We start from the raw sequence: 27,781 nt of genomic DNA on the forward strand, positions 1-27,781 counted from the left end.
CTATGGTGGACCGATAGAAAGAGGTCATCAGTCGTTGTTCCACCTGATTTTTTCGCAGGACTCTGAAGTCTCTGTTGGGCCTTGCCAATCCCCCAGGGCTGTGTTGTTTTTCTAGGTGAGATCTTCACTAATAAGCACTCCCAAGAATTTAAAAGAGGAAACCCTCTCCACACAGCCCCGCCCCCAATCGATATACAGTGGGGCAGGTTCCCCTCTGTGCTTCCAGAAATCTAGCACCATCTCCTTTGTCTTATTAGCATTTAGATGTAAGTTGTTTTTTGAGCACCATGTGGATACCGTCTGGACTTCTTCCTTGTATGCTGATTCATTCCCTCCAGTTATGAGACCCAGCACTGTTGTGTCGTCTGCAAACTTTATGAAGATATGTTGGTATTGTGACAGTTTTCTATTTACAGGGGAATGTGGGAGTCATGGAGAGGAAGTGGGATAAGGAAGAAGTTCCTATCTATGGGGAAAAAATCCAGATACAGAGAGAGAGGGAGAGACACAGAGAGATACAGAGAGGGATACAGAGCGGGGGAAGAGAGGAGAGAGAGATACAGAGATAGGGGGCTCTTTGAGTGTTTAAGGTTGCAGACCCCTGGACTAGAAGATCTCTAAGTCCTTTTCAACTCTGTTATTCTGTTATTTATACCAGAAACAGTAAGACCCAAACAACACATGAGTTATCAACCTATGTTGATGCTGAAACTCATATGACGAGGGATCCAAAAAATATAATAATTACTACGGTATGTGCTGTAGAATTCACTAGGTAAAGCTAAGTATTTTCCCAGGTTCTCTGTAGAAACTCCACCCTTTTTATCTTCATAGCTGCAGAGGCCCAATGGGTGTGACTGAACTTTGAGCACTGTTGAGTGTGATCCAGGAATTGCCTTTTTACACAGAGAGATTACAAAAGTCAGTATGTGTTTATCCAGGGCAAAGGTGCAATTTCACCCACAGTTTATAGAGCTCAAGATCCACCCTTATTCACGGAGATAATTTGAAGAATAGCAACATACATATTTTCTGAAAATAGTGAAAATAGGAAAGTAGAAGTGGGAGTAGAACAAGTTTGCATGCTGCTCCTTCAAGGGTAAATAGAGTTGCCACGCCCAGAAAAAAATCTTCCAACACTCTGTACAATGTGCTCTTTAAAAACCAACACTTCAGCCTTTTAATTCATGCAAAGGGTCAAGAGATATTCAGTTGATGCCACAAACATTCTCAATCAAGATTTTTATTTAGAATAAAGCAAGAAAAATGTACCAGGTGTAATAAAAGCATAAGGGTTGAGAACATACAGGTCATATGTAGCCAATAAGCAATTTACTGTGTGACTTTCAGAAATAATGCTGAAGATTTGGGCAACAAACTATTATGACAAAAAAGAAAGTGAGGTCTCCTTCAAATCAAGATTATCTTCTGGTACTTCCATGGATTTCTTCATGTAGTTCAGGTACTTTACTCCACAGTTATATGGAATGGTTTGCCACTTCTCCTTCCAGGATACTGATAGAAAAGATTACTTGTAGGTTGAACTGTGAGATCTTTGATGCTCTATGAGCTTGGTTGATTTCTTGCAGACATTTCATTATCCATCTAGATAACATCATCAGTGTTAGAAGAGAATGGGGTTTGCTATTTATATACAAGTAGCCCTGTCAGTGCTGGTGGGAATGTTCTGAGTGGTTCCTTGATTAGGCTGTTGTTTACCATTGTTGTTGTTTGAGCTGGTAGTTCCTTAATTGGGGTATTGTTTACTGTTTGATTGTTGGTCTGACATTAATCTTGGGGTTAAAAAGGTAAAGGTTCCCCTTGCATATATGTGCTAGTTGTTCCCGATTCTAGGGGCGGTGCTCCTCTCTGTTTCAAAGCCAAAGAGCCAGCAATGTCCAAAGACATCTCTATGGTCATGTGGATGGCATGAGTAAATGCTGAAAGTGCACAGAACACTGTTACCTTCTCACCAAAGGTGGTCCCTATTTTTCTACTTGCATTTTTACATGCTTTCAAACTGCTAGGTTGGCAGAAGCTGGGATAAGTAACGGGAGCTCACTCCGTTATGTGGCGATAGGGATTCAAATTATCTTCTTAATTATCTCTTTCCCAGGATGTTTTACTTCCCAGTCCAAGCTTGGGATTTTATCATTGCCTGGACTCAAGCATCAGTCACATCCTACAATCAGAGTCAAACTCTTCCAAAACAGGGAAGGCAACTCTTTAGCACTTGTACAACTAGATTCCAACTCCAAGGGAATCTAACTGACTTTATCAGACAGCTGCCTAAAATAGTCCTCTCCACAGCCAGCCATACATACATACATACGCCTGGACAACCTGGGACTATGCCACCTACAGTCTGATCTAAGCATAGTACACAAAATTGTCTGCTACAACATCCTCCCTGTCAACCCCTACTTCAGCTTCAACCTCAATAATACACGGGCAAACAATAGCAACAAACTCGATTGCAGAAAATACGACTTCAGCAACAGAGTGGTCAATGCCTGGAATGCTCTACCTGACTCTGTTGTTACATCCTCAAACCCCCCACAGCTTCAACCTCAAATTGTCTACTGTGGACCTTACACAATTCCTAAGTGGTCCGTAAAGGGGGCATGCATAAGCACACCAGCATGCCTTCTGTCCCTGTCCTACTGTCCTCATTTATTTGTACTCATTTCCTTTGTTCATGTCCATGTTTATACTTATGCCTGCTATCTTGTACACATTTGGCAAGCTAAATAAAATAAAAAATAAATAAGTGTTCTCATGGTCACTCCGTACCCTAAATAGGGCCACCAATCTGAGCAGAGAAATAACGTTTTTTTTATCACATTATCACTTCAAAGAGCATAGATCATTGCCCAATCAATTGGTCAGATAAATAAGAAAGGGTCCTGTGTGTAGTCATTCTTTGTTTGCCTCCAGGTCCATTCAAGAAGAGACCAGACTAAGAAGATATGAGTTATACAGAAGGCTTCCATTCTTTGCAAGCTCTAAAGCAAGGCAGAGGTGAACTATCTGCTTCCCTCAGGTTTTATTTATTTACTAGCCAATAATCTGGCATTGCCCGGGTATTTATTTATAGGGGGATAATGTCCTGATCAAACTTAATTTCTAATGTTGGATTTACCCCCTTACTAGAGGGAGCCCCCTTGTGGAGTACTGTGAAGCTGTTACCATGGTAACTCCACTGTGCTGCACAGTAGAAGCCATTTTATGGCAGTACAGTAGAAGCCATTTTAAGGCACAACAGGCTGCATCTTAAGAGAACACCCACCCCAAGGGGTTTTAGGGGTGTTTTACCCCCCACAGTATTTGTTTCCAGAGAGTAAGTCATTTGTGTACCAATTTTGGTTGAAATTGCTTGAGGTGTTCCAGAGTTATGCTGGAATACACACACACACACACACACAGAACCATTTATAGATAGATGATGATGATAGATAGATAGATGATAGATAGATAGATAGATAGATAGATAGATAGATAGATAGATAGATAGATAGATAGATAGATAGATAGATAAAATTTATATGCCATCCATTTCAGGTTAAAGTAGAATAAAATATGAATTAAAATATAAGAATGAAGACGTGGCATAAAAGGGACAGTTAGAAGCTTGCTTAAAGGGACAGGGAAATGTCATCAGCCTCTAACCACAAGATGTTCCAGCCAACGTCCCTACGTCAAAAGTCCAAAACCACAGGGTTCAATTAAAGTTAGCTAAAAACACATAGTCCATACCTGTGTCCCAAGACAAAAGGAGAAGTAAGACCCCCATCTACTTATAAGGCTTTCCCCCCAAAATAACCAATAAAAAATGAGTTAAGTACTTCTGTGTTGTGCCGCTTTTGAGAATGCATAAGAACGCGTGCTTCGATATGAAAGTTGTTCAGAATTTCCAGTGCTAGCAACGGGTTAGCTTTCTGAACCTGGCTGCCAAATAAACTCTTCCTGTATCCTGAGAAGTCTAAACCTGTCATTTTCTGCAAGAAGGTGATGGTCAACAACTCAGGCTACAATCTGATGACCCAGCTCTCAATTTCTTGGCAATTGCCACAGTTGCCAAAAATCAGCAGCTGCCCATTTGAAACGGTCATATTTATACCAAAATAAGTTTGTGGCGGCTTTTTTTTTTTTTTTTTTTTTTGAAGAAGGAAGAAAACCTCTTTACTGACCAAGGAAGAAAGTTAGGGGAAAGAGGATGGGAAACTCATAGTAAATTCATAGTACAGCCTTGCCTGGTTCCCCTTGCAACCAGTTTCAAGCCCAAAGGGTGACATAACTTTTTCAGAGAAATCCATTAATTCTTCTTGCAGCAGAGATCCCATTAATATTTCTCAGCACATGGCTTATAAATCATTTCTCTAAGAACATGTACAGCCAAAGGCTTATTTGACATATTTGGGGAATCGACCCCTCCCTCCGTGTGGATCCCAGATCTGAATGCTCCCAGTTGTATCAAGCTATCCGGCTTTAAAACTGAAATGAATAAATCAAATCCACAAAGAATGGACCCACAGACCTGCTATTTATTACCAAATGCTAATAGCAAACATGCATGCAACAAACACAAGCTCACTATCAGTTTAAGCTAGTCTTGGCAATTCTTCAGCTCCCAGAATTCCCCTGCTGAAGAGGCAGCTTTTAAGGCCAAAATATGAGGCCCCCCTGCTAGTGCTGAATTCAACTTTCCAGCAATTATTGTTAAGTGGCTGTGTTGTATCGGGTTGTTGCAACTGTGGGTCAGTGGGAGCCAGGTTTAAAGTGCCATGAATGGACCACAGTTACTCAAGTGCAGGCATGTTTTATTAAAATGGATTATAGCTCCACATTAAGAACCAGTTTGGTATGAGGATAAGGACCTCAGGCTTGAAATCAGGACATTGTGAGTTCCAGTTCTGCCTTAGGCATAAAATCAGCTGAATGACCTTGGGCCAGTCCCTCTGTCAGTCCTAGGAAGGACGTGGTGGAAAACCAATTCTGATCCACCTTGCCAAGAAAACTGCAGGGATTCGTCCAGGCAGTATCTGATAATCAAACATGATTGAATAGAAGAAATAAAAATATCAGGTGCAATCAACTCACGTGCTAGTTTGGTTCCACTATATGCATATTTTGTGAGTATGGGAATGAAATTTAAATGCTGAGGCTGCCCTTGGGGTGATGAATACCCACCATAGTCCTCACCATAGAAGTGAGTGACCACCACCTATTATAACTTTGCACTCAGGGTATCCACCCACAAATCTCCTGTTACCCAGGAGCTAGTACCTGTCATGGAACGGATGCATAGAACAGGATCTACAGATCTCCCATGACATATGTCCGCCTAAATCATGCAGCAATAGGAATAGCACTTACTCTTATATACCGCTTTACAGCGCTTCACAGCCCTCTCTAAGCGATTTACAGAGTCAGCATATTTGCCCCCAACAATCTAGGTCAGTGATGGCTAACCTTTTTCGGATCGCGTGACTAAAGCAGGGGGAGTGCAGGGGGGTCATGCACAACCATGCTCACACCCATTCTATGTGCACGACCACCCCCCTGTGCACATGCGCGCATGACCCCTGCTCCCCCCCCCCACTTTTGGCATGCAATGGACCTTTTTTTGCTCTCCCCAGGCTCCAGAGGCTTTCTAGGAGCTTGGGGAGGGCAAAAACAGCCTCCCCCTCCCCCGCCGAAGTTCTCCGAGGCTTCAGGAGGCTTCTCTAAAAGCTCCAGAGGGCAAAAAACAGCCATATGAGCAACCCCAAAGCTCAGGAATTGTAACTTCCTGTTTGTCCGTAGGGCCATTTTTTGCCCTCCGGAGCCTTCAGGAGGCTACCCGAAGGCTCCAGAGGGCAAAAAAACAGTCCTATGGACAAACCCGAAGTCACTTCTGGGTTTGGGTGGGCGGAGAGTCCAGGTGGGTGGGTAGAGCCTCCTGCCACTGCTACTACCGGTTTGGCTGATCTGGGCCGAACCAGCAGCAACACATCTCAGATTTGTAGCTGATTAAGAAGATCTTTGCGTGTGCAAATGGGTTGCTTTGTTCCATCTAGTTTGGACTTACTTTGACCACATGCAAGCAAATGCAGATGTAAGACATTTTGCCCTGTATACCACCACTTCTCTCTATTTACAAATCTTCCTAGGTTGGTACACCAAGTTCATGCACTTTCATCCGTTGTTTGGACAGGTCAGCAGCTCTGGATTTCCTGACCAAGGAGACTTGGATTATGATCTCGTCATCTGAGAAAGGCCTTCTCCGTCTATCTATCCCTGGTTAAACTGGAGATGAGCAAGTAGCAGCTGACAGCTACATATTTAAGAAAAATGACTTTCAATTATTTTGGTTGCCAGGAGAGGTTTAACAGTTGGGGTTCCCTCTGCAGGAAAAGTCTGCTGTTTCCATTTATTTCTTTCGGCGAGATTTAATTTATCTGCAAAAGAAAATTTAAGCAGCAGGTGAAGCATTTTATAAATAAGCCTGTGTTCAATATATTTCAAACAGCTTGCTGTTTTGGTGACAGGTACATCCTGCCTATTCCATGTGTATAGTTGTGCTTATTAATTTCACTCAGGGGCAAGAATGAAAGGTGAATATTATTTTTCTGCTGTGTCTTTATTTATTTGCTATTTTCTGGCTCAGAGAAGAGCACTTTCTCTGAAAATAAAGACAAAGGAGGACAGCTGAAATTGGAGAACCATAGTATTTTCTAACCTGGATATATACAACTTAGCCTTGCCTTACCTATGTTTTGGACAGCGGGGATTCTACCACCTGGAAGATAAATGGTGGCAGCGAGGGTGAAATTCGACTGGATCGGACGGGCTTGGGTGAACCGGTAGGGACAATTGGAATCAGTTCACCAAACCGGTAAAAATTACCCCACCCACACCTGCCTAGTCTTCCGGTTGCCGCTCATCTCTTCTGGCCATTTGCTCAGCCCTTTCAGCCGCTCGACCCATCCACCCAATCCGAACATTTCTCCCTCCATTCACAGCAGAGCTGCTGCTGCCTGTCCCTTTAAGGTAGTCCCCGGAGGGAGGGCTCTGGGGCAATCATAAAGGGAGCAGTAGCCCCACTATGAATGCAGGGAGAAAAGTTTGGATTCTCTCTGCCACAACATTCACTATAAGCCCTTCTCGTTTTCATACACACATTTTTTCCCACCAGGTTCTGTGGGTGTGGCTTGGTGGGGGGGTTCATGTGACTGAGTGGGTTTGGCCGTGAGTGACATCGAGTTGGCCCACTCAGTCACAGGACCCACCACCACCAAGCCACGCCTACAGAACCAATAGGGAAAAAAATTGAATGTCATCCTTGGTAGCAGCTACACAAGGGCAGGAGGAAGGACAAGGTGTAGCCAAAGGACTTCTGGGAGAGGAAGTATGAACCTCCACCCAACAGGTTTAGCTTCATCTCAAAAGTTGAAAAGGGTTCAACCTTATTCCCCAAAACTCTTTTCCTTATACACAGGTAGTACAGGTAGTCCTTGATTTACGATCGTAAGTGGGACCAGAATTTCTGTTGCTAAGCAAGGTAATTGTTAAACAAGTTGCCCTGGATTTTATGATCTCTTTGCCACCCTAAAACAAACTCCCTTTTTATGACTCTGTAATCCCTTAATCTGAGGGACACAGTGGCTCAGTGGCTAAAGGTCGGCAGTTCGGGGGTTCGAATCCCTAGCACCATGTAATGGAGTGAGCTCCCGTTACTTGTCCCAGATTCTGCCAACCTAATAGTTTGAAAGCATGTAAAAATGCAAGTAGAAAAATAGGGACTACTTTGATGGGAAGGTAACAGTGTTCCATGCCCCTTCCGCATTTAGTCATGCCGGCCACATGACCACAGAGACGTCTTCGGACAGCGCTGGCTCTTCGGCTTTGAAACAGAGATGAGCACCGCTCCCTAGAGTCGGGAACGACTAGCACATATGTGCGAGGGGAACCTTTACCTTTAATCCCTTAGTTAAGCAAATTACTTTGGTTGTTAAGTAAATCAGGCAGTGGTTAAGCAAATTTGGCTTCCTCCATTGAGTGTGCTCAACGAAAGCTACCTGGGAAGGCCACAAATGTCAATCACATGAGCTCAACTATCATAAATACACGTTGGTTGCTAAGCACCCGGATTTTGATCATGTGACCAGAGGGGAAGCTATCACAGTCATAAGTGTAAGGATGGGTCATAAGTCAGCTTTTCAGTAGCTTTGTAATTTTGAATAGTTGCTAAACAGATAGTTGTAAGTCAAGAACTACCTGCATTGGACCTCACCCATTTCTTACTCAAAGATTTTACATGTGATCCTTTGTAATCGCTACGTTTGTGTCATAGGAGAAAACATGAAATTACAACATGGGGAGAAGCAGCTGTGCTAGATCCCCATTTTGCAACATTCTCATTCCAACTGGATCTCATGTGCTTTGGCATTTAGTCAATAAAAAACGTTATGCAACTCCCAAAACAGTTCACTTCATGTAAATATATGGAGTGCCAATGTGACTCAGTCCTGTCAACTAACATAGCAAGGGCTTGTTGAATTTTTCCACTCTTGATTATATCATTTTCAACTGTATCAAGAGCTCATCTCTGTTACCATTTACAGGAAGTGTTTTATGCAGATCGACTTATTTGTTTATCGAATGCTAACACTGTCTACTTGGGAAGTGAAACTTTCAGGTTCATATCAAAGTTGTTGACGTCAATTACAACCTTATAGCTGGATTCACAACACACACTGAAACCAGGGTAACAAAAGATGATGCCAAAGGTAATATACCATATTTTTGGAGTATAAGACGCACTGGAGTATAAGATGCACCAAGATTTTGAAGAGGCAAATTAAAAAAAAAAGTTGTGCACTCTGCAGACCTCCCAAAAATGGGCCGTGTTTTTGCAAAAATGGGCCATTAAAAAAAAAGAGGGCATGAATAGCCTTTAGGAGCCTTGTAGAGTGCTCCTGGGGGGTGGGGGACAAAAACGAGCAAAAACCAGCCCATTTCTTGTGAAAATGGGCCCGTTTTTTTGTCAAACAAAAAAGGGCATGCATTGCCTTTAGGAGGCTTTCAGAGTGCTCCTGGGGGCTGGGGGGAGCAAAACTGAGCAAAAAATGGGCCATTTCTCACTCATTTCTGTCCTCCTCAGCCCCCAGGAGCACTCTGAAAGCCTCCTAAAGGCAATGCACAGCCATTTTGGTGAAGTGGGCGGGATTTCGGGAGGCAAAAAAATGCTGTATTCAATGTATAAGATTTTCAGCCTCTTTTTTGAGGGAAAAAGGTGCATCTTATACTCCGAAAAATACGGTATGTCAAAGTAAAGAAATTCTGTTATAGTTTAAGATGCCTTAATTTACACTGCAGATGAAGATAATGGCCAGGTTCCAAAGCAGACTGATGTCCCTACAAAATATCCTACCAAGCTTTGGAGAATGCATCACCTTGTGTATTATCAGCCACAATGAAATGACTTCAGAAGCATCAAAAATTTTGAGTAGCGAAACCAGTACTCAGCACTTAGCATCTGACACCATCCGTTAGGTCACCATTGGTATTTTCAATCCTAGAAGAAAGTAATTGTGATCAATATCTATTCCTTTCATTGGCTTGCAATGTGGAACTCTGGATAGGGTGATTCCCTATAGGATCAGCACAGTACAGGATGTCTAGCCGTCAATGATTATTTCATCAATAGAGCAGAACCTTTCCTACTGCGTATCTTAAGTTCCTCCATCAACCTCCAATTATCAGAGGTATTTCTATATTTCTACTTTTAGGTTAGCCTAGATCTTATAACTGGAAGATAATGTGGTGGGAAATCATCACTATGAAAACCCCATAGAAAGGCTTGTGGCTAAAATGTTAAGAGAGAGGGAGGGAAGGAAGGAAGAAATAAAGAAAGGAAGTGGGAGGGAGGGAGAGTGAGTAAGAGACAGAAAGACAGAAAGAAAGAAAGAAAGAAAGAAAGAAAGAAAGAAAGAAAGAAAGAAAGAAAAGGAAGAGAGAGAGAAAGAAAGAAAGGAAAAGAAAAAAGGGAAATAGAGAGAGAAAGGAAAGAAAAACAAAGAAAGAAGAGAGAGAAATAAAGGAAGGAAGGATGAATGGAAGGAAGGAAGAAAGAAAGAAAAAGAAGAGAAGAGAAATAGAGAGAGAGAAGAAAGAAAAAGAAAGGAAGAAGAGAGAAAAGAAGAGGGGGAGGGAGGAAGAAAGGGAGGAAGGAAGGAAGGAAGGAAGGAAGGAAGAAAGAAAGAAAGAAAGAAAGAAAGAAAGAAAGAAAGAAAGAAAGAAAGAAAGAAAGAAAGAAAAGAGAGAGGGGGGGGAGAGAGAAACTTTTTTCTTGGGAAATTTTCTTTGGATAAAGCTAGTTATTAATCATGTAGCAATAACAAAGCCATCAAAGGAATTCCTTAGAAAGAGGAAACTGGATTCTGAACTTCATAACCCAACAGGAAGATAAATTGGGTTTTCCCCAACTCCACCCTCCTCCAAAAACCTTTGCCATCAGTTTTGTCACCCTCTGATATAACATCTTGGCTGAGGAAAAGGATCTGAGCTTTTTATATAACTGATAACATGGAAGAGAGGAATTCTTTTGTTTATATTTCTAGAACTTCCCCAGACATGTCTGTTTTCCTTCGATTTGGTCATGTCACACACTGGACTGCACCAACCCTGCAAGAAATGAGGAGGTGGCTGTATTTGAAGTTTGGGGGAGGGAAGAAGAAATTCCTTCGTGTGCTTAAACTTCAAAAAGCCATGTCACTGTGATTTTTGTCTGACAATGTTAGCAAACTGTTGGAAGAAATATCTTTCTGGGTTCAGTTCCAAGTGGGAAAAAAGACACTGGATTCATGGAAGTTGCTTGGAAAGAAGGTTCAGTGATGGTTTATTGATGGTGGACAGGACCATATGGTTTGAGGCAGTGGTGGGTTCCTACCGGTTCGGACCGGGTCAGCTGAACTGGTAGTGGTTTGGCGATCTGGGTCGCTGGAACCGGCAGCAACCCAGGCCTGTCACGTCCCCGAACTGGTTCTCTGGATGGTGGCGCAGGTGGCACCGTCTTGTTTTTTGCTTCTGCGCATGCGCAGAACAATTTTAATTGCGCTGCGCATGCACACGAACGAGCAAACGGACAAACCGGCAGCAGTGCCTGCCGGAACCCACGCTTGGTTTGAGGTCCTGGGGAAAAAGGGAGTCACATGCCTTGAAGATCTTGAAGAGAAAAAAAGGGGGAGAGATCCTGAGAGAGCCTGAGTTTTGTACCCTCTCTTGGGTCCACCTTAGAGTTTCCTGTTCCTGTCCAAGAAATGTATCTGGCTGTCAGACTCCCAGGGGGTGGGGGTCATAGCTAACTTTGCAGGCTATCTGTGTCCCAAGCTTGGGTGATGCTATCTCCTCAGGAGCCATGTGGTGAGATCTGTTGGTAGATGGGTAGAGTGCTAATCCTATCACGTCCTGAGGGCAGGGTTGGACTGCTGGGGGTTCGCAGGGGTTCGGGAGAACCTCTAGATAAGATTCTATGCAGTTCAGAGAACTTCACCCCCAAATCCCACTTCTGACTGGCCCCACCCACTCCTCCCCGCCCAGGAGTCCCCACACAGCCCATTTTGGATGCAAGTAAATGCAGAGCATGTGCGGAGGCTCGGGGAGGGTGAAAAACAGGCCTACTGGAAGCTTGGGAAGGCTGGAAATGGGCCTCTTTCTGACCTCCAGAGGACTTCCAGAGCCCCTGGTGGCTGTTTTCACCCTCCCGGAGGTGCAGGAGGCTGTCTAGGCCACACCCACCATGGCCACGCCCACCCAGCAACCGGGCAGACAACCCCTTGCTAAAATTTTTGAAGCCCAATCCTGCCTGAGGGCCTTGGCTTAATCCCATCACCCTGGAGCTGAGAGGAGGGGACGACAGGGAGCTGCAGGAAGCTGCTTTGCCTTTATTTATTTATTTATTTATTTATTTTCAAGATTTATAGACCGCCCCCTCTCCCCGAAGGGACTCGGGGCGGTGTACAGGCATCTCATTAAAAACCAGATACAAAAGATAAATACCCTTAAATACCCTTAAAATCGAATTAAACCTAACAGCTGTACAGGATAATAAAAGTTAAAAATCAACCTAAAAACTTACCCCTAGACATTTAAAAATGCAGACTTGAGGGACTAAAACTGGGATTAGGCCAGGCCGGCTAAATTGAACAGGTGGGTTTTAAGCTTCTTACGGAAGGAGCGGAGGTCGGTGGTGGTTCTGATATCAGGGGGGAGGTCATTCCAGAGGGTCGGGCCCATCACAGAGAAGGCCCTACTCCTGGGCGTCGCCCACTGGCACTGCCTAGTGGACGGCACCCGGAGGAGTCCCTCTCTGTGAGAGCGGATCGGCCGAAGGGATGTATGGGGCAGGATATGTTTCTCCTTTTCTCATCCAGGGAAATATAATATTCCTTAGGATATTTCATTTTTCGAGTAGAGAGGTGGGTGCTACCTTCCTTCAAAACACAAAGCACTTCCTAAAGGGCACTTCCTAAAATTCAGTGTTACTGAGCATTCAGTGAGATTCCTACTACATATGCTACAGCTGCAGCTTCAAAATTTCCTGGGACGAGTGCAAAATGTGAGATAAACAGAAAGAAATGAAATTATAGTTGCCAGGTCTGGGTGGCAAAAATTTAGACGTCCACTCCATGGCAGTAGAGAGACACAGAAAGTTCTTCGTGGTTGTTATCAAGTGGGTTATTTGGATAGTAATTAATTGATTGATTGCCTTAATCTGATAGTTTTCTGTTCCTAATGCGTCTGTGTGTTTGCTAACTACATTTTTGCACTCTTTTCCTATAATAATATAATGGTACATCTAGGTTGGCCGGGAACCACATGAAGCCTTCAGGTAAACAATCTCATTTTTAAAAAACTGCCTTTTCTTTATATCATTATTTATTTATTAAAGGTAAAGGTTCTCCTCGCATAAATGTGCTAGCCATTCCCAACTCTAGGGGGTGGTGCTCATCTCCGTTTCAAAGCCGAAGAGCCAGTGCTGTCCAAAGACGTCTCTGTGGTCTTGCGGCCAGCATGATTAAATGCCGAAGGCGCACGAAACGCTGTTACTTTCCCACCAAAGTGGTCCCTATTTTTCTACTTGCATTTTTACACGCTTTCGAACTGCTAGGTTGGCAGAAGCTGGGACAAGTAATGGGAGCTCACTCTGTTTTGTGGCACTAGGGATTCGAACCACCAAACTGCCGATGTTTCTGATCAACAAGCTCAACGTTTTAGCCACTGAGCCACCCCGTTATTTATTAAACACATCTATATAGCTTCCTGACTCATACACAGGTGACTCCGATGGCTTACAATTTTTTTAAAAAATCTACCCTATAATAATCAGCATGTCCCTCTTTTTCACCATCTGAAGGGAAAACAGCATCAGGAAAAACAACAACAGAATAATGGTTAAGCGACAAGGCGAACCGTGGTCTTTTGATACAGTTCCTGAGGCTGAGAGCCAATTCAAGTTCCCAGTGTGAGGACTTTCAATTTAATACAATCAAGGCAGTAACGGTTTTCTCTTACCTTTGCTACCGGTTTGGAACTGGGATCATGTGTGTGCGCATACTTGTTTTGCTCGCGCATAGTGGTTCTGCGCATGTGCAGAGCATCCATGATGACGACCCACCGCCACTACCGATTCGCCCGGACTGGGGCAAGCCTGCAGAATTCCACCTCTGATTCAAGGATGAAAAAAAGGATCCATCCCTAAGAAATTACTCTCTCTCTTTAGCTTAAATAAAAAGCTTGCTTTAAATTCATCGAGACAATCGCTAAGGACAAGGCTGTTGTTGGTGGCTTTGTATGTTTGTGTTTTCAGTATTTACAAATGAATAAACGCTACACTCACCTTCTTAATCGTCCAGTCCACTTGGTTGTTGATATTGAGGAAGACTGTGTTAACTTAGATAGCTTGTAAACTATTGGTTTGCTCAATGTTTGATTGACATTTGGTACTTTGTATTAAATTTATGTTACCTATCCTGATATTGGTCTCCATTTATAATTCTATAGTTATTTTTTTTAAATCAGTCTGGATCTTGGTTATCTAGGAACAGAGGTCTGGAAAATCAATGGTAGAATGAGATTATTAAAGACCTTGGGCAGAAAATTACAACTTTATAAAGCACACACCATTTTTTCTTACCTAGGAGAAGCTCCAGGTTCTGCAATGGCTCTTACATTCTGGTTGGATTTGAGCCACACAACGCTAAGCAAATAGTCTGTTTGGCAATTCTAATAAAACAAGCAATAGCTTTGAAAAGTTGTGTAATTCTAAATTGTGTTACCGTGATAAATACTGTAAAGCAAAATTTGCAAAAAAAAACCCAAAACCAACAACAACCATTGACTTGAGGATAAGGATGATTTTGTTGTCAAAAAAGTTCATCCATCTTTAAAGTAAGAGCAACACAGTAACTATCAATAGCCATAATGGCCAGCTAGCCTTCCTCATACTTAAATTCCTTCTTTTGAACTTGAAAAGCATATCAGCAGATGGCAGCCTCTAGTCAATATTGTCTTTGTACAGAAGTTAAGCAGCTTTGGACCTCTTGAATAGCGAGATGGGAGAATGTTCAGGAGTCCTGGGCTTTAGAGTAGACAGGAAGTCAAAAGATACAGTAGAAGAAGCAAACTACTTCTTATAATGCTGCCAGAAATGTGCAAGAATAGGAATAGGAATAGGAATAGGAGGGGAGGGGAGGGGAGGGAAGAGAAGAGAAGAGAAGAGAAGAGAAGAGAAGAGAAGAGAAGAGAAGAGAAGAGAAGAGAAGAGAATTCTTTATTGGCCAAGTGTGATTGGACACACAAGGAATTTGACTTTGGTGTATATGCTCTCAGTGTACATAAGGAGAATAGAATGCATTCATCAAGAATAAAAGATACAATACTTAGTGCTAGTCAAGTTACTACTACTAGATAGTTACTAATAAGGTATCAAATTATACTAGGAAACACATACAAACAATACAAATTGAAAGATACAGCAACATGGTTATAAGTCATAAGTGGGAAGAGATAGATATAACCAGATAACCAAGATCTGCTCAGCTCTAGGGTTTTTCCAGCTAGGTAAAATCTCAACAGAATAGCTGTTGGGATGAGCTAGTACATGGATTGAATATGTAGTGGTATGTGCAAATGATCTTGGGAGACAGGAGGAAGAGCCGCCGATCAGATCACTGTCATGTAAAAAATATCTCAGTCCACAGAAGAAGGGGACGGTTGGAAGTGTTTCAGAAGGGACCTCCCAAGTTTTCTTGAGGATCTGTATATTGTATGAGTCAAGAGGGCTGTGAAAATATTTACAGACCCCCCCGCATCCTGGACATAAATTGTTTCAACTCCTACCCTCAAAATGACACTATAGAGCACAGAACATCTAGACACAAGGACAGTTTTCCCCGGGACACCATCACTCTGCTAAACAAATAATTCCCTCACCACTATCAAACTATTCACTAAGGCTACATCATTATTACTATTAGTCTTCTCATCATTCCTATCACCCGTCTCCTCCCACTTATGACTGCAGGACTGTAACTTTGTTGCTTGTATCCTTACAATTTATAGATATTGATTGTTTCCTGATTGCTTATTTGTACCCTATGTCTATCATTAAGTGTTGGACCTTATGATTCTAATGTATCTTGTCTTTTTATGTACACCGAGAGTATATCCACCGAAGAGAAATTCCTTGTGTGTCCAATCACACTTGGCCAATAAATTTATTTATTTATTAATCCAATTTATAGGCCGTCCCTCTCCACCAAGGGACTCGGGGCGGTGAAGAATTCTATTCTATTCTATTCTATTCTATTCTATTCTATTCTATTGGTTGGTTTGTCTCTTCCCCATAGTTGTTATCAAGTTATTCTTTTTCAACATTTTAGTCTTTTGTTTTTAATAGTTTTTATTAATTGAATTTATAGACCGCCCCCTCTCCCCGAAGGGAGAGATACTAATCTCTCTACTTTTGTATTAGTGTCTGTTGTATTTGTGTGACTTAAATATTCTCTTGTGTATTTTAACACCCACCCACCCCCACTGAAAAGAAATGTAGCTCTTCAAATGCTAAGGATAGATAATATCACAACACGTCATATCCCAACAGTAAGAGTTACTGAAATGACTCAGAGAACCTCATTCCAATATTCAACATGGGGAAAATAAAAGTGATCTGTATTTTACAAGATGATATTTTACATTTAACAGCAAAGCCTTGGTCATCATGGGAAGCTGAATTTTACAAAGATACCATTGCACATAGCAATAGGATTAGTGAGATGATATATTCTTATATGTTTCTGATTAAAAATGCTAGGTTAGTATATGTTATTCATGTTACAGGCCAAAGTTGCTACTGGTTGTCTTACTGGCTGGTTGCAAAGGGACAGGATGTAATAATTACACAACAGACTTTTATTCTGATTACTCAATGAAGCAGTTTGCACAATGCATTTAACCATTAGCAAATGTTCAGGGTCAAAACAACTCACTACGCTGCAAAAAAAGCTAACCACGTTTAATGCCACCCAAGTTTAACACATGGCATCAATGGTTATGCAGACTATTTACCAGAGCTAGTATGCATCTTTCGTGAACCTAGTCACATAACCCCTTGAAAGATAATAGGTGTCATACTGACAGGCTATGACGAATATGTTAAAGTCACACACAAAAACCAACTTAGGTTTAAATTAGCCAAGCTTGTACACTTGCCACTTTGAGCAGAATTGGATTTAGGCATTATTTAGACTACATTATTTAGACTATGGGCAGTGTTTTTCAACCTTGGCTACTTGAAGATGCATGGACTTCAATTCCCAGAAACCTTCAAAGCTGCCAAAATTGAGAAATGCCAGCTTAGGAAGTCACAATCTGAAGGGACTCCAAAAAAATCAGATGTTGTCATTTCTTACAGTTTTAATATCCTGTCCTTCATGGAAACTTCCATAAATTAAGTCAGGGGTGTCCAAACTTGGGAACTTTACGACTTGTGGACTTCAACTCCCAGAATTCCCCAGCCAGCATGGCTGGCTGGGGAATTCTGGGAGTTGAAGTCCACAAGTCGTAAAGTTCCCAAGTTTGGACACCCCTGAATTAAGTCCTTCCCTTTGGCTCACCTGACCCTTCGGGACTGATTGAGATGTGCTTTGTCTCTGCATGAATTCATGCCTTCTGCTCAAAGAGTATCCTTCCCAATCTCCTCACGTGCCTGTTCTGTGTTTTTCATGGCATTCGTGCTATGTTCCGTTTATTATTCGCCCTTAATCTCCACTAACACTTGTCAAATACAGCCTCTACAACAATGTTTCTCATCCTTTGGTAACTTGAAGGTATGATAGCTGGAAAAATTCTGAGACTTGAAGTCCACATAACATCAAGTTGCCAAGCTCGAGAAACACTACAGCTCCCCTTCAGAGGTGATATTCAGCCGGTTCGGACCGGTTTGCCTGAACCAGTAGTGGAAATCATGGGTGGGGCCCCCACCCCTGCCCACTCACCCCCATCCCCGCCCGCCCCAGTTCTATGCTATCCTATTTAGGCATGTTTTCAAACCACGCGCATATGTGCAAGCCGAGTGCATGAATGGACCGGGTTGTGCGCATGCGTGGATGTGGGGGGGGGGGAGAACTGATAGGGAAAGTAAGTGAATACCACCCCTGTTTCCCTTCCAACTGGCCCTAAACATCAAGATTTTGAACCAACCTGGGTGGCCTGTTGTGGCAACACAACCACTAGATGGCGCTGTGTGCTATTTCCTAATGGCCTAGTCACCAGACTAGAAACCAGGACACCATCAAAACCAACTCAGTGGCCTGGGGCCATTTACTCTCTCTCAGTCCTAGCAAGAAAACAACACACACAGACACAAACCTTGTCAAGAAAGCCACAGGGACTGTCCGGGCCGTTGCTAGGAGTCAAAAAGTGCCTCGACGTCACTCCCCACCACTAAAACCAAACCTGGGTTTCATATTCTATGTCTCCATAGACCCAAATGAGTATATAGGTTTGCTTGGTTTATTGTAAGCAGGCTTCTAGCTTTGAAGGTTCAATGTAGAACTTCACGGCCATATATGGAGGAAGGACCGGAGCTCCGCGCAAGACTGGCTTCTTTCCATCAAAGGAAGCAAGTTGGAACGTATCCTTATTTCTTGAGGAAGCCATCTCCCTCGAGAAATCACGAGGAGAAGAGAGGAGAGCCAGATCTGTAAGTACTGCGTTTGTATGAAACTGTAGGAAGTTAGCACCCACCCCTCTCCTAGGAAAATGAAATATTTAGGAAATATTAAAAGGGCAGAATATTTCCCCTGAAAGGGAGGAAGAAACTCATCCCCCATACACACTTTTGTCAATGGGCCATTAAGTCCATTCTACATAACAAAGATCTACCTCCTTCAAGCAGAGCCATAATAGGAATTGGCCAAAAGCCCTTTCATTACATCATCACCCAGCTGTAATGAAGCAGTTCAACCAAGCCTGGTACACAGACAACCTACAAAGTTGTCCCTGCATGGCCCCGTGACAACCAATCAGAATACAAGCTCAAATTCAAAAGCCCAGAGAGGGCATAAAACCCAGGGACTCTCGGCATCTCTTCCCTTTTTTTACTCAGGATCTCACACCATGGGATCCTGTTCATCAATAAACCTTCTTTCCAAGCAACTTCCATGAATCCAGTGTCTTTTTCCCCACTTCAAGCTGAACCCAGATGGACATTTTCTCCCAACAAAGCATTGGAGGTGGAGGATAGCATTTTAGCAAGGACAGAAAGGTCTCTCAAATAAATGTATTGATTATATCTGGTAAGGAGGGGGGAGCTTGGTAGCTGTCCTGTGTTGACCTCAAAATTGTAAGCAGGGTTAAGCTTGGGAGGACATTGAACAGGAAATCCAGAGTTTAGGTGACTCTCAAAAGAGGAGGAGGACTGGGTTCATACAACTTGTTTGGGACAGCCCAAATGCTGCATCTCTTCCGCGTCTTCCACATCAGTGTAACTTCAACGTCAATGCCCTGGTGTAGGAAGAAGTGTCCATCTGGGTTCAGTTCCAAGTGGGGAAAAAGACACTAGAAACATGGGTGGCTGCTTGGGAAGATGGTTTAATGGTGGACAAGACCACATGCCTTGAAGATGTTGGGTGAAGAAAAAAAAGGGAAGAGATGCTGAGAGTGCCTGGGTTTTATGCCCTCTCTGGGCTTTTGAATTTGAGCTTGTATTCTGATTGGTTGTCAGACTCCCGTGGGGCCATGCAGAGGGAATTCTGTAGGCTGTCCTGAGTCCCAAGATTGGATGACTCTTGCTGAGTGATGATGTAATGAAAGAGCTTTTGGGCAATTCCTATTATGGCTCTGCCTGAAGGGGACAGATCTTTGTTATGTAGAATAGACTGGCCCATTGACAAAGGTACAGGTGAGTTTCTGTCTCCCCTTTTAGAGAAAATATTCTTAATATTTCCTAAAATATCTCATTTTCCAAGGAGAGAGGTGGGTGCTAACTTCCTACAACAGCCTGAATGCTAGGGCCCAGCATGGCATATTCCCAACAGAGAAGAACTTCGGAAAGAGTCTCTTTTGGGTGAGGAGGAACCAAGACTACACAAGCATGCCGAATTGCCCTGTGTGGAATAGAAGTGAGTCGGGGCTGTTTGAAGAACTTATTGCTCGAAAGGGAAGGAATCCGGGTAGCTGGAAATTGTGCACAGTTATGCCTAGCACCGCTACCTTAAGCTTGCCTGCATCCAACATTGGGGGGAATCAAATGCCATAGCCCTGAAATTTGCTTGCAAAACTGTTCCCACCCCACAGTTTGAGGACACCCCAAGGTTTGCATGCCCAGACTTCTCCCAGAGAGACAGCTGGGGTGGGCATAGAGCAGCTATTTCACAAAGGCACACCCTGAAAGTCTTGGACATTTGTCAAAAAGGAGATGTGATTTAGCTTTCATCAAGCCACCTTCAGGAAGCTGGAGCCTCGTCCTATCTAAACCACTTGAGGGAAACAGCCAAACGATCAACTCCCTTTCTCTGGAACTGTTTGCCGAAGCCTGCAATAGCATCTGCTAAACATTCCAGGTAGATGAATGTGGAAATAGGACAGCCTCATTCAATCTATTCACTATTAGCCTATAGCACTGTTGTCCTATAGCACTGTTGTCAAGCCAAAGTCAATTAAATACTTTGGGGAACAAATAAAACCATTAGAGCTTCATAAAGGGAGATGGAGGTGGTGGCATTGGTTGGGTTGATTCGGCGTCAAGCATGTGAGTGCGTAGATACATGTAGTTGAAAGGTCACCCAACCCAGAAGCTCATCTTCATAATTCATAGCCTGCTTGCAAAAGTGGGGAAAAAGTGAAGGAAGTTAAAAGCCCACCTTTCTGCTAGAAAAAATTGAAATATCCCCGGAAATGTTATGAAGACAGAATATTATATTTCCCTGGATCAGAAATGGAGAAACATGCTTTCAGGCAGGAATCAGACTCACACTTAATAGCCCCCACCTTTTAATGGGCCATTTTCTAAAAAAGCCTAGGCCAGTCTATTCTACATAACAAAGATATCCCCCTTCGGCTCCAGGGGGGTGGGATTAAGGCATGATAGTATTAGCCCTTTACCCATCTCACCACAGGGCACCTGGGAAGAAGCAATGCTCAACCAAACTTTGACTCAAAACACAGCCTAGAGAGTTGCCCCTCCATGGGCAATCAGACAAGCAACCAGAATACAAGATCAAGATCAAAGGCCAGAGAGGGCATAAAACCAGGAACTTTCAGTATCTCGCTCTCTCTTCTTCTTCACCCAACATCTTTGAGGAATGTGATCACCTTTTTCCCACAAGACCTCAAGCCATGCGGTCCTGTCCACCATTAAAACCATCTTTCCAAGCAGCCTCCGTGTTTCCCGTGTCTTTTTCCTCACTTGGAGCTGAACCCAGAAGGACATTTCCTCCAACAATTGTCATAACAGCCTAGCTTAATGTGTCAAGCCTTCATAACAACAATAACAACAGCAAAGTGTTAACCACAATACCCAAGTGGAAGGAGCAATAAATATGAAGATGGCCTAGCCAGGATCGCTTGTGCCTGATGCTACTTTGACTCCTCAATTTGCTGTAATCACACAGATATAAATTAGGCCTGGAGAAATACAAAGACGCCTTGGTGGAATACAAATGTATGAGGCAGCCTGTGAACTCCATAACCATGGTGAGATCCACACCAAGAGGCCTTCTTCTGTTATCCCAGATGTGGAGGACAACTTTGCCTATTGTCCCCAGCCAGTAAGGCAGGTTTTGAGGAAGTCAGTCACAGCCATGGTATTCAATGCCATCCCATCCCTTGGAGATTTTAATCTTCATGGTTTTACTGACTTTTATTGTTGTAAGACAACCAGAATTGCCACAAATAGGCAAACAAATCTAATAAGCTAAATAAATGAAAATTAGAATAAACTATGTGAGAGCTTCAAGGATAGATGAATGCAAACAAAAATTGATAGAGGGGTATAAGAGAGGGAGCCCTTTTAATTAACAATATGTACGATTTCAAATCAAATTCAAAATCATTGGCTCTGTGTACAGAGGAGGTATGCAGGGAGGTATGCAGTGGAGTACCCCAAGGCTCTGTTTTGGGCCCAGTGCTCTTCAACATCTTCATCAATGATTTGGATGAGGGAATAAATGGGGAACATCAAATTTGCAGATGACACCAAGCTGGCAGGAATAGCCAACACTCCAGAAGATAGGCTAAAGATACAGAAGGATCTTGACAAACTTGAACATTGGGCACTATCTAATAAAATGAAATTCAATGGTGAAAAGAGTAAGGTTCTATATTTAGGCAACAAAAACGAAATGCACAGGTACAGTATAGGTGACACCTTGCTCAACAGTAGTAACTGTGAAAGGGATCTTGGAGTCCTAGTGGACAAGCATTTAAATATGAGCCAGCCGTGTGCAGCAGCTGCCAAAAAAGCCAACACAGTTCTAAGTTGCATCAACAGAGGGATAGAATGAAGATCACGTGAAGTGTTAATACCACTTTATAATGCCTTGGTAAGGCCACACTTGGAATACTGCATTCAGTTTTGGTCATCACGATGTAGAAAAGATGTGGAGGCTCTAGAAAGAGTACAGAGAAGAGCAACAAAGATGATTAGAGGACTGGAGACTAAAACATATGAAGAACGGTTGCAGGAACTGGGTATGTCTAGAAAGAAGGACTAGGGGAGACATGATAGCAGTGTTCCAATATCTCAGGGGTTGCCACAAAGAAGAGGGAGTCAAGCTATTCTCCAAGGCACCTGAGGGTAGAACAAGAAGCAATGGGTGGAAACTAATCAAGGAGAGAAGCAATTTAGAACTGAGGAGAAATTTCCTGACAGTTAGAACAATTAATCAGGGGAACAGCTTGCCTCCAGAAGTTGTGAATGCCCCAACACTGGAAGTTTCTAAGAAGATGTTGGATAGTCATTTGTCTGAAACGGTATAGGGTTTCCTGCCTAGGCAGGGGGTTGGACTAGAAGACCTCCAAGGTCCCTTCCAACTCTGCTATTGTATTGTGTTCATTCGCATATATTAATAGCAAATCTGTGCCTGTTGCATTAGGAAAGTTAAGGTTTTATTATACATATAATGCCTTCCTGATCATCAATAGTTTTGATGTAGATGTAAAGAGAACACGTCAGTTGATTCAATAAACAAGTTTATCAAGAGTAGCATTCTTGGAATTGTTATCTTACTTCTTTTGTCATATATACACACAAAGAGAGACATGGACACAGCTGTATTAAATGGTGTTACAAAGTGCACTACCAGTATTTACTTTACTAGAATTTCCTTTCTGGCTGATCCGATCATTTATATATCCATGTAGTACATAGTGAAATGCAAAGCTTTCCTACATGCACGAAAGGGATGGAGGTTGATTGGGCGTCGTATTCGAGGTTTTATTTTCCTTAGCCACCTGGAGTCACTGTGAGTGAGTTGGGCGGCCATGTAAATGTTCTAACTAAATGTAATTTACAAGGTGTCAAACATTTTGATTCATCAGCTACGTTCAGATGAGGAATACCTGTGGAACATGAATGAAGCAATGAAGATTCAGATAATAGGGCTCGGATAATGAGATGTACCTTTGTTCTCAGATGCCCTTAAAAACAGGTTGTGCGAACAGGTTCCCTCACTTTAAGCTAGAACCGTTTTGTTTTTTCTTTCTTTTCCTTTCAGAAAATTAAATTTTAAAAAGGGAGATCTGTATCAGCCCTGAAAAACCACAAACGCTCCCACTCTTCTCAAGAATAGAGGCGTTTTATTTTTAAGTTATTTCTCAATAACTGAAGAAATTTGGTGGGAAGATTAATTTGAACACCACATAAGCAGGCACACACACACACACACACACACACACCAGTGTTGTGGGGGAAGGGGGAATTTATTTATATTTAGTTAAGTTAGTTACTTTGTCCCTCGTGTACAAGATAACAACAGGACTAAGAATAAACATGAAGAGACCACCACAGGAAATGAGTACAAATAAATAGGGACCTTAGGACGTTAGGTACGCTGTTGCACTTATGCACGTCCCTACTGCGTGTTACTGAACTGATCTGAGATCTAAGCAGGTTCTCCCTTGAATCACAAAAACAATAAAAATAAAAGCAAGCAAAGCCCCTTTAAAAAATGGTGGGAGGAGGTCGCTGTGATCTTCCAAACGCCACAAGGGAGTTTGGTCACCCCCAGCCCTGTGGGAGAATAGGGGGGGGAGGAAAGCATTGGGGAAACGTCGCTTCGCCCCCTCCCCTCCCGCCTTCTCTCCCAGCAAGGCTTCCAAAATCCTCTTGCGCTTCTCTTAGGCGCTTGGCGCCGCCAGTGCGCCTCTCTTCCAGGACGATGGGTATTTTCTTTTTCTTTTTTTGAAAGTAGCAGTGTAATAATACACAAGGCACTGATGATGTCAGCTTGTTATTGACTTTCCAAGTCTGAATGACTGAGCAAAGGGGGGGGGGGGGAGGAGGGGAATCAATCTCTGGCAGGCGGAGGTGGCCAGCCGAGCAAAAATAAGCTCTCAAGGTTGTGCCGGCGAGGCTTGCGGGGGATGGGAAGCGGCGGCGGCGGCTCAGGCTCAGGCTTGGCTTTGCCCGCTGGCTGGCGCGGCGGCACCGGCGTCTCCTCCTGCAGCTGAAGAAGCTGTTCAAACGCGGGTGCGGGGAGGCCCAGCCGCGCCTGGCTGCTCCCGGGCTTTGCTTGCGTGCAAAAGGGGAAAAAAAGCAAGGGCAAAGGAGCACTGGGCGAGCCCCGGGAAGAAGGAGAAGGAAGAAGGGCGGATAATCTCCGGGGTTGCATCTTGCTCTGATTATATTACGGGAGGCAGGCGTGTGAAGGCCATCTCTGGGTGTGCTTGGCATGCTCTCTGGAGGGTCTCCTAGGGGTCACCTTTCCCCAGCCTGGTGGAATAGACTTCCCAGTGGCTCTGGGAGTTCTTTAATTTAATTTGTCAAGCATGTATGAAATAGCAGATGCAATTATAAACATGATTATGAATACAGGAAATGGATACAAATAAGGGGGGGGGGGCAGTAGGACAGCCACGCTGGTGTGCTTATGCCCCGCCCTTAGGACCTCTTAGGAAAGGGGTGAGGTCGACAGTACACAGCTGAGCCTTGCTGGGTGATATTATCTCCCCAGGTGCCATGGGGTGAGTTCAGTTGGTTAGATGGGTAGAGGGCTAATCCTACCTTTGTTAGATCTTGGGTGAGAGTATTTGCTTATGAATAGACCTAGCTACCTCTTCATCTCTTAAGTGCTGTGGGCTATTGAGGAGGGTGGGGGCTATTAAGCGTGAGTAAAAAACATGTTTCTCCATTTCTTATCCCGGGAAATATAATACATTTATATTATATGTATATTCTGTAAGCCGCCTTAAGTAGCCTTGGACGAATAGGCGGCAATATAGATTCAATAAATAAATAAGTAAAATAAATTATATGAGCCCTTGGCATGATTTTTAAGCCATGAGTAAACATTTTATTCGCAGCCATCTTTCAAGAAAACTCTGGGACATTCGCTACTGCAGAGGTGAACATTTATTTCTATTTAACCACCCATTTCTTTGAGACAGAGACCGAGATGTGGAATGCAAAGTCAAAATCCAAATCACATCACATCGTCCTTTGCTCCCATTATGATTCATGAACACAGAGAATGAACATTCGAGTAAATGTTAAGAAAATATGTAGGGGTTGTGCAGTGGCTCATCAGTTAAGATGCTGGACTTGTCAGCTGAAAAACCAGCAGCCCTGGTTCAAGACCCCAGTACCACACTATGGGGGTGAGCTCCCATCCTCGCCCCAGCTCCTGCCAATGTAGCAGTTCGAAAACAAGTAAATGCAAATGCAAGTAGATAAATAGGTACCACTTCGGTGAGGAGGTAACAGTGCTCTGTGACGTCATGCTGGACACATGACCACAGAAATGTCTCCGGACAGTGCTGGCTCAGTGGCCTTGAAACGGAGATGAGCAGCACCCCTTATAGCCGGCAACAACTAGCGGAATAGAATCCGCAGGGACTCTTAAGAAGTATGATGTAAGCTTACTTTTGCTTTATTCACTTTATCACTGTTACTTTAGCACAGGGCTGTCAAATTTGCAGCCTGTGGGCCGGATGCGTCACGTGCTGGCCACGCCCACATGTGGTTTAATAAAGGGGGCGGGGAATTGTGATACGTCACGTGATGACGCGAGTTTGACAGCCCTGCTTTAGCGGAAGAGGGCGGGTGGGACTGAAATGATTACAAGTACTCCTCAACTTGCAACCATTCCTTTTGTGACTATTTGTAATTACAGTGGCAGTGGGGAAAAAGGGATTTATAACCACTCCTCACACTTACAACTGTGTCAGCAGCCCCGTGGTCACATGATCAAAATTTGGATGCCTGGCAACCAGCATGTACCATATTTACCAACCGTTGCAGTGACCTTCCCAGGTTGCTTCTGACATGCAAAATCCATGGAGGAAGCCAGATTCACTTAACGACCACGTGATTCACTTAAGAACTGTGATTTGCTTGATAAGCATGGCAAAAAGGTCATAAAATTGGGCATGATGCACTTGACAATCGCCTTGCTTAGTGACAGAAATTCTGGTCCCTGTTTGTTTGTTTGTTTGTTTGTTTGTTTGTTTGTTTGTTTGGATTTATATGCCGCCCTTCTCCAAAAGGACTAAGGGCGGCGTACAACATTAAAAAAACACACATCCCAAAAGTTAAAAAAAATTAAATACATATCCAATGTGATCTGTTCTATCCTCCTCGACATATGACCAGGCAGCCCGCAACAGCCAAGCCGCACCTGATTGGCTAAGATCTTTTAAATGATCGTAAGTCGAAGACTAGCTGTATGGATCTTGTGAAATGGGATTGGGGCTCGATTTCCCAGATGTTCTGTTCTTGTACCTAAATTAGCTGGTTATACAGGTGCTAAAAACACTTCAGAACCGTGATGGCAAACCTATGGCACGCATGCCACAGGTGGCATGCAGAGTCCTCTGTGTGGGCACGCCAGCCGTCGCCCCAGCCCAGCTCCACTGCACATGCGCACATGCCTCCCATCGGCCAGTTGGTCTTCGGGTCTGTGCCACACATGCACGGGGGTGGGACGCATGTGGGGGATGTGCACGCGCATGCACAGGGGACACTCGCATTGCATTTTTGGGGTTTGTGCATGTGTGCCCCCCCCCCGCACCCCGTCTTGGGCCTGGAAGCCCACCTGCACCAACCTGGAAGCCAAAAATGCAAGAGGGGATGTGTGGCACATGCACGGAAGTGCTCGCATTGCATTTTGGGAGGGTGTGCGCTTGCACTTTGGGCACTCGGTACCAAAAAGGTTAGCCATCAACGCCCTAGGAGTAATGTCTTTGAGATGTAAAATCTTCAATACCAGCGCAAATGGGAAGCATCAAGTAGATACATTTCTTTGAAAGAGGCAGTTAATACTTGATGAAAAATAAGTGTTTTCAGTAGCTTTGGTAGCTTTGCTTTGAAAGAGGTAGAACTGAATTTGGCAACCTGTTACATCAGATTCTGAAATAAGTTGGGAATATTACAAAAATAAAGGGAAGTTCTGTAGTATTTTCTCAAGTTGGCTCTTGCCAGGAAATGTAAAAACAAGACTTGAAAAGGTCTTCAGTAATAGCTAATCTAGCCAGAGTTCTGGAAGAGAAAACCCTTGACTCTGCAAAGCAGAATTAAAACAAGAAAAAAGAAAGAAGAAACAGAACCTCAATATGATAATATTTGATAATAGATTTCTGCTTTCTAAAAGGTAATGTGGAAAGATTATCATTATTATGGGGCATGATGGCTCAGCAGTTGAAGAAGCTGAGCTTGTCCATTGGAAAGCTGACCCCCTAGGTTCGAGACCCAAGCACCCTGCAACAGGGTGAGCTCATGTTACTTGCTCTAGCTCCTGCCCACCTTGCAATCCAAAAGCGTGAAAATGTGAGTAGATTAATAGATACATTTCGATGGGAAAGCAATAGCATTCCATTTGCCTTGGCATATAGTTATCCCAGCCGCATGACCACAGAAAATCCTTTGTGTTAGATTTGCAAATGAAAGCTTTATTGCAGCTACATTACTGGCCGTTTCCCTTTATTCCGTTGCAGCCTTCTTTCTGTTGCTGTATCTTGCACTTATTTGCTGTAGCTAGTTATGACGAGGGTCGTAATTTGTTAGAAATTCTGTATATAG

General features: G+C 43.3%; 1 long non-coding RNA gene across 1 annotated transcript; it reads left to right on the top strand.

Moving 5' to 3' along the window:
• The first annotated feature begins 351 nt into the window (after positions 1-351).
• On the top strand, positions 352-13,070 carry LOC309392787. Its single transcript, XR_014175495.1, has 4 exons — positions 352-386; positions 1,351-1,462; positions 12,846-12,874; positions 12,981-13,070. It is a non-coding gene; the product is annotated as an uncharacterized lncRNA (long non-coding RNA).
• The last annotated feature ends 14,711 nt before the right edge of the window (positions 13,071-27,781 follow it).

This window comes from Natrix helvetica (assembly GCF_964273705.1).
Source record: "Natrix helvetica genome assembly, chromosome: 5".
Lineage (NCBI taxonomy): Eukaryota > Metazoa > Chordata > Lepidosauria > Squamata > Natricidae > Natrix > Natrix helvetica.